Source organism: Ambystoma mexicanum, chromosome 5p, assembly GCF_040938575.1.
Source record: "Ambystoma mexicanum isolate Mex_15411 chromosome 5p, UKY_AmexF1_1, whole genome shotgun sequence".
Classification (NCBI taxonomy): Eukaryota; Metazoa; Chordata; class Amphibia; order Caudata; family Ambystomatidae; genus Ambystoma; species Ambystoma mexicanum.
The window spans coordinates 725,643,806-725,656,893 of record NC_090930.1 but is presented as its reverse complement, the minus strand read 5'-3'; the positions used below and the strand labels follow the sequence as shown (position 1 = coordinate 725,656,893).

The 13,088-nt window shown below is 48.1% G+C and overlaps 1 protein-coding gene across 7 annotated transcripts in view; it reads right to left on the bottom strand.

The window, feature by feature from the left end:
* SLC25A14 (solute carrier family 25 member 14) overlaps window positions 1-13,088 on the bottom strand; it is a 534,240-nt gene that overhangs the window by 412,120 nt on the left and 109,032 nt on the right. The window lies entirely within an intron of this gene.

Here is a 13,088-nt window from a genome sequence, read left to right as displayed (position 1 = left end):
GAGCTACAAGCAGGAGCTTGTAGCCAAGAAGGGCCTGGTTAGCTTGACACCATGAGCTAGTTTTGGCACCCCAAGACAACTGATGCCTAACAAGTACATCTCTAGCCCAAATGCACAGTGTGAAATTCATAGTCTATACAAAACTATGCAACCATTTAAAGCACAAGAGGTCATAAATAATGGACACGACAGCTTTGCATTTTATGTAGAAGTTAGATTTGCAGAATTCCATGTGCTAGCTCCTGGTTCCCCAGTGGTAGACCCTGGTCCCTGGTTAATGCTGGATACAAAGGAACTGCTTTTAGCTCCTGGCTAATCCAAGCTTAATTTCGATCCCTGTGACCCGCAAATATTCTGTACAAGTTACCTTCAAACCCCTCTCCCCCATTACCATCTTCTCTGCGAATGGGGTTGAAGACTTGTCTTGGCGTTATAGCCCACAAATCATACATTTGTGCCAATTAATTCTTTATAATGCCTCGTCTTACGGCCAGTAAATGCATATTAGATGTATGAATGCTATTAGGGAAACCAAATAGTAGACCTCTTAACGGAAGGGGAGCAAAAGATGGAGGAGGAAGGCGGGGGTGAAATGGGGGGGGGGGGTGTTCACACTACAAATTAATCTGTGTGTAGAGACAGAAGAAAAGACTGCTTCCGTTAAAAGGTGCAAAATATTTCTTAGCAGGTGAAAATGTCAGTCTTGACTGCACAGTCCATTGTAAACAAGCAAAGCACGACATGCAGGAGCAACGCAAATTACCCTTGATGGATGGCCTCAATACTACTGCATAAATCGAAGCAGTTTGGAGTGAGTGAATGAGGGAGTGAGGTTAAATGAGCACTCACAGCTCTGGGTGAGGGGGAAAGGTGTAAGTCACCATTTGTCCCCAATTCTCAGTAACTTACGGTAGGACTCAGCCCGTTCACCTCAAATACGGACACTGTCCCACTCAAGTGTTTTATTTTTAGCCACATTCACAGGATGAGGCACAGTGTTCTAAAAACAATTGTGTAACCCCAAAATATTCAGAAATGATGATGGTTCCAACGCTTAACTACAATCACCGTGACCGTGTTGACCGAGGGTTCCCCAGATATGTGTCATAGATCTCTCCAGCACATGGAACAATGGACAGTTACTGACTGCCCAGGATAGGAGAACGGCGGCAGGTATACCCAAAGTCTACCGCCGAGTCTAAACACTTCAAAAAGGTTTGTGATTGGGTGTAGAAGGTGCATGGAAACATGACAAACTAATAAAGAAACAAAGGACTAGTTAGAGCTACTCCTTAAGCGAGACTGGTGCATTCCCAGGACCATTCAAAGCCACACAAAGTCCTATTTTTAGAAGGTTACCCTCTTGTCAGCATATTTTTTAAAATAAAATAACGTGATTTGGGTGGTGAAGGTTAGGGTGCTGCTGAACGTTTAGGGAGGGACATGCTACTGGTTTTCTTATTGCACTGCAATAAACTGACTTTGTTCCTTGCTACTATTAAAAAAATATATCTTGTGAGCCCGTTTATTCTTCCACAGTTTGTGCCACAACCCAGACCATTGCTGCCTTGAACATGACTAGCTTGTTGACAGTCTCCCTCCGAAACCCTAGAGCTCCATATCTGACAGGTAAGGACTTGGCCTCAAAACTCCAATGGGGGTTGTCGGGGTAGATATACCCTAAGTGGTATTTTCTTTTGGGTCACATCGCAGACCAATTTAATGAATTGGAAAGAACAGACACTGAAGGCGGCATTTGGTCAGTTTTCTTCTAAATCTATAACCTAACTTGTAAGGGTCCTGTCTGGTCCTATTTTTAAGAAGAAACGCACATGTGCTCAGTATTGGAACATATTACATGACTTCTAGGAAGGTTCACAGTGAGTTAAATGCAGATAGCCGAATAGTGTGATTTATGTCAGACATTAAGTCAAAATGGGTTGGCTCCCAGCAGGCAGTAAGGATGAGCCGACCAGGGCCAGACAACATGGTTGTGTGAATCAGTGCGTATAAAGTGATCATGGTCTGCAACTACCTTGACTTCCAGCTCCACAGAGGACACACCATGGCAGAGTGAATAGGAAGCAGGGCTGACCCAAAAGAAACACCATGACTTTGCAGATGCAGAAGGGATGAAAAGAATGCTGTAGAGACTTCAAATACATATGAGGAACTTTCCTCTGCCCACTTAGAAAAGGTTTTCCATTTTCTTATCTCACATTTTTCACACTCTGGGCAGCGTGAAAGTGGTGTTATCCTTTTGTGTGTATTTATGTGGATAGAGTGGCGGAAGACAAAAACGATCTAAACAGCTTAATATTAAGGTGAGCAGAGGCACAGCTAGCAAGAATAGTCAGACCAAAAGGGATAGGTCAGTCCAAAGAGTTCTTAATACTGCCACAGGACACCGAGCATACATGTACACTACAGAACATCCAAGGTATCCACAGGAATGGCAGGTCTTAACGCGGGAGAATCGCCATAACTAATTCCCGCTGGAGGGTACTTTTAATGTTGACAGAATATTAAATATGAAGTGCAAGCTTGAAACTAAAAAGGGTCAAATCTGTCCAAAACAATGGGGTACTTATTTTGATTGGTGCAAAGAGGAATTGAGCAGGCACAATGCCTCTAAAATAAGGGGAATGTCAGGATTCAAACAAGAAACTAAAAAACCCAAATAAGATTCTGAGAATAACGTTTTCTTATTTCTTTTTTTTTAAACTCCACTTTATTCTCAATTGGCAAAACATAAGCAGGATGAGAAAGCAGCAGAGGAGAATCAATTTCTATCATGTGATGATAAAATGTACAACGGCGTACCCAGTCCACTGTCGCTGGCACCGCAAAGCCAACCACCTGACAGCAAACTGCCCGGACCATCCCCCAAGCAAGTGCCTGTTGTTCAGCAACTTGCAGCCAGGAACCAGTCTACTTCCTCGTATTCACTCCCAAACCGCCAAGGCACTCAGCATCAGCTTCCCTTGAATGGAATGTATTCTGTAAATTAAACACATGGGGGCAGGGTGGCGTGGCTACAGCCATGAGATAGGTTACAATCCTGTGGAGCTCCTGCTGATCCTTACTGATTCTGAGAAAAGGTTATGGACTGAAAGGGCTGTAAAACAAGGATTTGTAACTGCGGATGCATGAACATGCAAGGAACAACGTGATCAGTATTTCAAAGTGAATCACTGCAGGATCTGTGTATTGCGAGTTGGAGCAGTGGCAAGGCATCCCGCCAGCGAGCGAAACAAAATGGTGATGTGGGAGAACAAAGGAATTGACCGCCGGAACACAGTCCACAGTAGAGAATGATGAGCGGCTGCAACACTGATGAAACAGGAGGAGACTCCAGATGGCTAGTACTGTAGTACCGAAAAGGAGTAGAAGGCAGACTTATGGTTCAACACAGCGCTGGTGTACACGAGGCCCAGCAAGAGACAAAAAAGAAGCTGGGCATCGGAGCAGAATTATCAGGGGCAAGCAGGGAGACCAAGGAGACACGACACGTATACCGGAGAGCCTGCACAGAGGGATATACAAAGGACATTAAACAAGTACACTGAAAGTGGCCCGGAAGCCAGGGCAGACTACCCGAATAAAGGGCACAACTGAAGAAATATACACAAAGCAGTCGCCCCACTGCAGCAGGTTGTGAATGGTGACGGCAATGAGGAACTATACAGCTGAAAGGCATTTCTCCGAAAGGCACCCGTAAGCGGAGACGGGATACAGCTGCAGTGGGAAACCCACTGAGGAAGGCCACAATAGTTACATAAGGTTCGTGTGGAGCTACAGTAGCAAATGAAATAAAGGCACAAGCTGAGCGCGACAAGCCTATGAAATGGACTACTGCAGTGAGTGTGTTGGATTTGCACGCGCTGTGTGGCAAAAGGAAAATGTAACACTGCGTCAGACAGCCTCAAGAAGGATAAGGCCATGCAAGGGTGAAATACACTAGGTGTACACTCTGAGTATCAGCCTTGTGACCACGGTAATCCTCACACACAGAGGGAGGGCCAATTACATGGATGGATGCCACAGCAGGGATCTAGCGAAAGGAGAGCAGCCCGTCCCAAACAGCAAACAAAGCCAAGACAACACAAACAGAAGAGCAGAGTGCTCTGAGCCAGGTTTACACGGCCTGGTGTAAAAACATTAAGACTGGGAAATTAAAAAAACATAAGAGTGAGCCGGCAAAGGATAAGCGCAGGTGATTTCAGAGGGTTCGGAACAGCAAAAGAGTGAGACGGGGTGCTTAGAGCGGCTAGGGGCGGAGGCTAGATCAATCATAGCTACAGGACCCTGCAACAGGCTATGAATGGTACACAGTCCTTGGACAACGAAGCAGCAAGAGATATATCAGTACTCAGAGCGCTCCTGGCCCTTCACAAGGAACTATTGCAATAGGTCATTCAGAAGAGCTGGAACATGGGAAAGACACCGCCCGCTGGCGGTGCCCGACTGCAAGGGACCCATAGAGTGATTGACTGCCCCTGGGAGAAAGAAAAGAGACCAAGTACAGACTGCAGAATACGGGCTCTCCCCCAATATAAAATATCCTAGACTCAGAAGGAGCACACATTGATTGGAGCCAAGGTAAGGGGTACTCAAAGGATAAAACGCAAAGTAGGACATGGTGGTGACTGCGGGGCAGCCGGTAACTCACAAACAGCACTGAGATAAGAATTGGGGCAGTTCCAAGAGCGGTGCCAGTAAGAGTGCACAGCGGAGGACTAAACAGACCGGTATGCTCGCATTAGATACAGGAGGATCTCACAAACACAGGGAGCTGACCAAATACGGCAAACAGATACGCTGCCCAACACTCCACCAAAGCAGAACAGACAGTGTAAGGCACCAGTGGTAGCGTGAGAGGGGGGGCGTGAAGCAAGTGGACACTACAATGGCATCTAAGCCAAGCAAAACCAAAGTGAAACAGTCATCAATGGGTGCATTTGCCAAATCAGCGCAAACAACGGACGACGAAAAAACAACAGGGCAGGAAGCACGCAGAGAGGAGGCCCACAGGCGCAGTGACCAGCAGATCCTAGAGGCCATAGCAGAGTTGAAGTCATCACTGGACTTTAAAATTGATGCTATCAGTAATGATGTGAATCTCTTGAGACAGGAAGTCAGAGCATTGACAGTAAGCACAGGGATACTGGAGAAGGAGGTGAAGGCTAACACAAGCAGCTGCAACGAAAACTCTAAGTAGGTCGCCATACTGCAACAACAGGTGCAGAATCTGGAGAATAAAGCTGAAGAAGCGGAAGGTCGGGCACGTAGAAATAATGTGCGTATTGTCAGACTGCCGGAAGGAGAAGAAGGCTCAAACCCGACAAATTTCATCGAAAACATGTTGTTGCAAGAGATAAGAGCTGAGTCACTCACCCAGGGGTTCACTGTTGAAAGGGCGCACAGGGCCCTAACAAGAAAAGCGCCAGCTGGTGCCCCGTCTCGACCGATCATTGCCAAGATATTGAACTATAAGGACAGGGAAAGTTTCAGAAAGGTGGAACGATAAGCAGAGCGTCAGCAACCATTACGCATACCCGTATTATACTTTCTTGGTGCAAAAGCAGAGGATGAACTATGGGGCAGTCAAGAGGAGGTTACGTGCAGCTGATCTGAAATACATGTTGAAATACCCGGCAAATATGACGGTCGTACATAAAAACCAAGCTTTTCTCGAGACTGCGGATGATGTGCACAAATGGATGGACACGCTGAACTTTCCATCGGAGAAAGACGACCAGTCGAGAAACGGAAGTGATAAGTGAACCGGCATTGCTTACATAATGTACATTTGAACCGTTCTGTGGCCATTGAGTAATGATCAGACATAAACATCCGAGCCAGAATATTGAACACTAATTCACAATTAGCTAAATGCAGGAAGCACCAGCGCTGCTTTGCTTTAGACGGCGCCAGGGATTACACTATCACCCTGATTAGATTAAGTAGGATACTAGTAGTTCAGTATCCTGCTGCTGCACTCCGAATACCGGCACTAGGGCCGGAATAGGAGCAAGAGACACACAGCAGACAGGGGGAAGAAGTGACAAAGGGAGGGTGGAGGCGGAATGGCTTGAAGTAGATGGGTGAACTGAAGATAGCAACCTGGAATGTTAGTGGTTTGAATAGTTACATTAAGCTAAACAGAATAATGGCATATATGAGACGCCAAAAAATTGAATGAATATAGCTCTCCTGCAAGAAACACACCTGACCAAAGACAGACAGGAGACTTTGGCACAGAAATGGAGAGGGGTGACCTTAGGGTCTACATACTCAGCATATGCCGGGAGGGGTGCTGATATGGGTAGCACCGACAGTTCCGTTCAAGGTCCACCAGACCTACTTGGATGCAGATGGAAGGATGATTATACTACGGGGAAAGGTGGAAAATAGAGTAATATATGCCATGAACACTTATGCTCCAAACCACAACACAGCTGCATATTCCCGATCCTTGTATGCTAAAATAGGTCCGTATAAGGATGGAGCGCTAATATGGGGAATAGATTTTAATTGTACGCTAGACCCAGCAATAGACAGGTCGGAGAGTAAGTTTGCTCATCTGGCCCCTGCAGCGAAAGCCCTAAACACATTGCTGCATGCATTCAAGTTGGATGACGCATGGAGGACAATGCACCAGCAAGATCGAGTATATTCTCATTATACTGCTTCCACAAATCTCTACACAAGGTTAGATTATATGGTTGCGGGGGAAGAACTATCAGGGGAGTTAATAACGTCCTGAATACAAAGCGAGAGTCCTCTCAGAACACACGCCTCTGGTGGTCACGTGGCAGGCCCTCCCACCCCAAGCTAGGATTCCAACTTGGAGACTTAGGGTGGAAGCACTCAGATTACAGGGTTCCGGGAACATCTAAGGGAGGAGGTGAAAGAATTTTTTCAGTATTACAGAGGCAGTGTGAAATCAGCAGGTACGCTGTGGGAGGCCTTTAAGGTGGTGGTAAGAGGAGTAGCCATATCGAAATCAAAGGGCATTCAAAATGTGATTTTACGGGACATACAGGAAGTGGAGGGCAGGTTGGAAGCCATAACACAGACAGGAGGAAGGTCCCTAGAAGCACAGGAGGTGACCCGCCTACAGCAAGAATGTTGGAAGCATTGGTATAGGTTAAGCAATCTAAGCCTAGGGGCAACCTAGCAAACTAGAACCTTCCAATGCTGGCTAGGAGACGCTCTCTGCCATTGTTAAGATGGATTTCTAAACTCTGACCTGGTGGGAAGAGGTTTAGGAGGCCACCCTAGTTTAGTGAAACAGGGGAACCTTTTCAACAAGCCAGACCGTCCTTCCTATCTAAGGTCTTGTCAGAATTTAATTTAAGTCAGAAGGTGGTGCTCCCCGGATGAGGAGAGACTCCATAGGTTGGATCAATAAATACCTTCCTGTCCATGGTTTCCCTGGTATTGGTACTTCAATCGGCATCATTCTTCTGATGGGTACTGGACAGAGCCCTACTGCGGCTCTCTGCTGGTTTATTTGCTCATCATAAGTCACATATTTTGGTGTGAACATTCCCGGTACTTCAAAATGGACTGTTGGAGTGCGGGCTGTATTTGGGACCTCCTCTACACCGTCTTTGTGGAACAAAGTAAAGGGTGTCTTAGAAGAAAGTACCTGCAACTTGCTCACTCTACGAGAAGAGGTAACTGCAACCAAGAAAACAGTTTTAAATGTCACCAATCTCAACGGACAAGAATGTAAAGGTTCAAACGGAGTGCCCATCAGAAATTTTAAGACCAAATTAAGGTCCTATACCGGCACCTGAAAAGGGGACGGTGGGAACACATATGTGAGCCCTTTTAGGAACTGAGTGATCAGTGGAATCTTAAAATAGGACCATTCCACGGACGAGCGCTAAAAGACAGAAAGCGCTGCCCGGTAATCTTTAATGGTTCCCACCTGAAGACTCCTGTGGGCCAAAGAAAGTAAGAAGGAGAGAACCTCCGGAACTGAGCACTGAAAAGGATCAACACGCTTTCCTCTGCACCAGTCGTAAAATGTACACCAACGGCAACGGTACAGGGACTTTGTTCCTGGCCGTCTGGCCGAAAGCAACACCTCCAGCAGGTTATCAGAGAGGTCCCAATTCTTATATCTGAACCGTTCAGAAACCATGCAGGAAGGTTGAGAGTCTTGACCTCTGGATGGAGAACCCGACCTTCCTCTCGCAAGAGAAGATCCTCTCTTTGGGGAAGAATTATTGGAGGACAGATGAACAGGTCTAGAAGATCCGGCTACCATGCTCTCCTGGCCCAAACCAGAGCAATGTCGATCATGTGGGTCCCGAACCGTCATACCTCCTGAGAACTTGAGGAATGACGGGGATCGGAGGAAACGCATACAGAAGCGGGAACAAACAATCCACAACAAACGCGTCTCCTAGAGCTCCTCTCTGAGAAAATTCCCTTAAGCAGTGCCTTTTGCACTTCCGGTTGGCACCGGTCGCGAACAGGTCTACCTGCAGGGTTCCCCAAAGGGCAAAGATCTCTTGAAGGACTTCCTGAGCTAGTTCCCACTCGGAGACTGCACTCTGCCTGCTCAGAGCTTCCGCCGCCATGTTCTCCTCTCCGGCCAGATGTACCCGCGTTAGGGAGTTTCCTTCTTGAATTGCCCAGAACCAGACCTGCATTGCCTCCCTGCGCAGAGGAATACACTACCTCTCTTGTTGAGGTAATGCATGGCCACAGCGTTGTCCATCATTATCAGGACATTCTTTCCCTGTACAGACGGCAGGAAAGCCTTCAGTGCTAGCCCGATTACTCTCAGCTCCAAAAGATTGATGTGTAGTTTGGACACCGATGGAGACCAACGACCGCTGATGGTCAGATCGTTGGCATGAGCCCCCCCCCCCTCCACACCATGAGGGAAGTGTCTGTAACTACCGTTACCTCCGGCCACGGTTGCCAAAAAGGCTCCCCCTTCATGAGATTTCTCTCGCTAGCCCATCACAGAAGATCCTGGGAGACCCTAACAGGAACATGAAGGAGATCCAACATCTTGCCTGAGAACTGGGACAATGGAGTCCGGAGAGCCCATTGAAGGGATCGCATTCTCAGCCGGGACTCTGGCACCAGAAAAATGCAGGATGCCATGAGGCAGAGCAACCTTAAGAATGCGGAAGAGTCTGGGCTTGTTGAAACTTGGAGACCATCTGGAGAATGTGTTGAGCCCTCACCTTGGGTGGCGAGCACATCCCCAAGGACGTGTCTAACACAGCCCTGATGTACTGGAGCTGTTGGGAAGGTGTCATATGCGACTTCTTGAAATTGAGGGAGAAGCCCAGTTTGTTAAGGGAGTGGCAGGTGACGCTGAGATGATCCAAGGCTTGTTCGGGAGAACGCGCCCTGATCAGCCTATCGTCCAGGTAGGGGTAGACGTGAATCCCCCCTCTCCTGAGATACGCTGCCACCCCCACCATGAGCTTGGTGAGGACCCTCAGGGCAGAGGGCAACAGGAATGGCAGGACTCGAAACTGATACTGCGAGCCGCCAACTGTGAACCTCAGGTATTTTCTGTGCTTGAGATGGATCGGCACATGAAAATAAGCATCCTGCAGGTCCAATGACACCAACCAATCCTGAAGTTGGAGGGCTTCAAGGATCTGAGAAAGAGTGACCATCTTGAACTTGTCCTTCCTGAGGAACTTGTTCAAGTATCTCAAGTCCAAGATGGGTCTCAGTCCTCCGTCCTTCTTGGGAATCAAAAAATACAGGGAATATCAACCCTTGTTCCTCTCCGCCAGAGGCACTGGTTCTATAGGACCTTTCTCTAGCAGGGTCAAAATCTCCTGCACAAGGAGCGAATCCGGAACCCTCAAAGAATGCTTCCCCGGTGGATTGTTGTGAGGCTGTCTAAGAAAAGGAAGGCAGTAGCCGTGGGCTATTGTTTCCAGGGCCCACGCATTTGAAGTGATGACTCGCCACTCTATGTTGAGACAGCCTGCCCCCTACCGGTGCACAATGAGAAAAGGCCTCAGAGCGGTTTTTGAAGCGGCTGCGCCTGATGGTAAAGAGGCTGCTGCTTGAGCGGCCTTGGAACCTCTACCTCGTCCACCACGAGGAAACTTACGTTGGCCCCTCTGACTGGCCATCCCTCTCGCCCTTCCAAGATTTGGCAGCTGCTTTGGAGGTCTGCAACCTCTCAAGGCTCTCGTCCGCCTTGCTGCCAAACAGATGCGGCCCGTCAAAGGGCATGTTGAGAAGACGAGCCTGCACGTCGGGTGCAAACCCAGACTACCGCAACCACGCAAATCTGCGTATCACGACGGTGCTCGTGGCCTTGGACCTGCTGACACTATCCGCAGTGTCCAACCCAGACAGAAGGGATTCACACATAGCATCCTTGCCATCCTTCTCAATAGCTAGAAAGCCATCCTTTTCTTCCCCTTCGGGAATATGCTCAGCTGCTAAAGAGATGCAATTCCACAGGGTGCACAAATACTTCGCTAAGGCACAGGTGCAGTTGGCCGACTTCAACGCCATACTCCCAGCAGAAAATACCTTTTGTGCCCATCAATCCATGCTCTTATCATCCCCATCAGGAGGGATGGTAAGGTACGCTGCCTGCTTCGAGGTGGCCATAGCCGCCTGAACCACCAAACTCTCCGGAGTGGGGTGTGTGGACAGGTAGCTGGGGTCTCTACAGGATGGGTGGCATTTCTTTGTCAACAACTTGTTCACTGCCGGAAAACTCTCCGGGGTGTTCCAAGTAGCAGCCACCCTCTTTTGCAATGCCATATGAAATGGCAACACCGGGTCAGTGGACGGACCCTGATCCAGAATATCTGTAAGATAGTCGGCATGATCCTCCGGATCCGGGCTTCCAAATTCAATCGAAGGAGAAGTGTCAAGGCCACTGGCATCATGCAAGAACTGACACAGATACTCCATCCAACTCTTCAGAAATGAGGCACTCCAGAACACCAGGAGTCCCATATGGAAGATCAAAAGGCACAACATCCTCCTCGGACCTTTCTTCGTCCTCATAAATGTCCTGGAGAGACTTAAAGAAGTCCTTCCTTGGGAGAGGAGTACACCACTTATCAGTAACAGTCTTCACAGACTTAGAAGTAGCCTTCCTTGGTGGGTCCACAGTCACAGGTACCTCCACCGGTAAATTCAGCCCACATGGCGTCGATGGCATCAGCGTTGACAATGGCGCCGACGGCTTCAAGGACCTGAGCGGGGGCAAAGACCCGACATGCGCACCCAATGGGCATGGTGCCGATGGCGTTGACACCTTCAAGGGCATCAAGGACTTCACAGGTTTCGACGGTTTTGCCGGAGACCAAGACCGCAACCTGCACCTGGCACGTCTCTGGTGAACACCAGATACCTTGTCCGAGCGGGCCTCGAAGGCTCCCGGTGTTTATCACGCCAAGCACCCGGGCCCGAAGGCATGTGAGCATCCGGCCGAGACCATTCCCTGCCGGCTTTGTCCGAAGGCATGGACGGAACTGTGCCTTGGGATTGAAAATATCTTTAACATCTGCCCCCGGAAAGCATCTGACTCCTCCAGGGTCGAGGATTTGGTGGGGCAAGTCACCTTTTTCGAAGAGGCGTTGGCCGAAGAGGACGAGGAAGGCGAACACTGACGTTGCTTCCTGGACTGTCTCAACAAAGAGGACAAGTGGCGCAAACCACTGCAGGACCTGGAGCGCTTGGACTTCTTCCAACGAGGAGAGTCTCCTCTCGACAAGTCGGTCGAAATACCAGCCGACTTAGATTTACGGGGCTGGGACACCCTTCCTACCTTCAATATCCCCTTATGTTCCCGCAAGGCCTTGGCAGTCAACAACTGGCACATCAAGCAGTCATACGTCGCGTGGTCCTTGCCCAGGCTCCACAGACAAATTCTATGCGGATCTGTAATCGACCTCTTGGAGCTGCAGTGCTGACATTTCTTGGAGCCAGACCGCAGGGTCGTCAGCGTAGAAAAAGAAGACATGATACAGTAACCACGAGTCGCGCCAAATTTTACAAGCTAACACGTTTGTGGAAAAAACGGAACTGAAGCTACGGCGCCGTGCGTGCTACTTATAACATCTGATGACGTCACCCGACAGACTTCGAGGGACATCGACCCGACGCCAGCGACGCAGGGTGCCCTCTGCCGAATAAATTTCCGAAGCAGCACAGCTGTGGAAATTACATGTCATAGATGAGGAATACGTTGGAGGACACAATCCATTCGAAAATAGAAGGATGAATTGGGATTGATGGTTTCTGACAATGACTGGCAAGATATGTGTAAACAAACGGTTAGTGTAGCCATCAACTGCAGATTCTGCATATTACAATTCAAAGGACTACACACAGATTGCATTCACATCTGGCCTGGGTGTGTCCCGAGCTACATGCTTTCTGGGGGGGATGGGTGACTGTGGCATATGTCTATGTGTAGAGCTGACCAGTACACCAGTGCATACATCCATGTGCGCTTCCTGGTCTTGTTCCACGTGTTTATGTTCTTTCTTACTCCAACACGAAATGTACGTAGCATTGTTCAAGTGAATAAATAAATTATAAAATGTAAAAAAAGGTAATGGAATTATATTTCTCCTGACTTTTATGGTTGTGCGTTACAGTTGTTTAGGTCACCTTGGGTTCCTTTTCAGCCTTTACAGTTTCTCCTTATATATGTATAACTGTTCTCAAGAGCATAATGAACATTCTGCTGTGCACATGTCCTATACTCCATTTGATTTGAGAGAAGTCACTGATGTCATTTTTTCATCCTGTGCCTTTATGTACTGGTCTTACATTATTAGCAAACGTCTGAAACTAGAAGCAGCCAGATCTCAGATGCCTGCTAGGAAAAGCTCGATATGAAAAAAGGCACTACAGAACAATAAGGAACAAGGCAATTCAATGTAAATAAAGCCAATTCACAATATTCACATCTATCTAGAAGAATCTGACTTTTGATGCAATATGCTGGCACTTTAGAATCAGGGTCACCAAAGTATGGGCTGAAGCCCTACTCCCTTCCTTTCCTCTACACACACACACACACACACACACCCATAGCTCTGACTCACCACCAT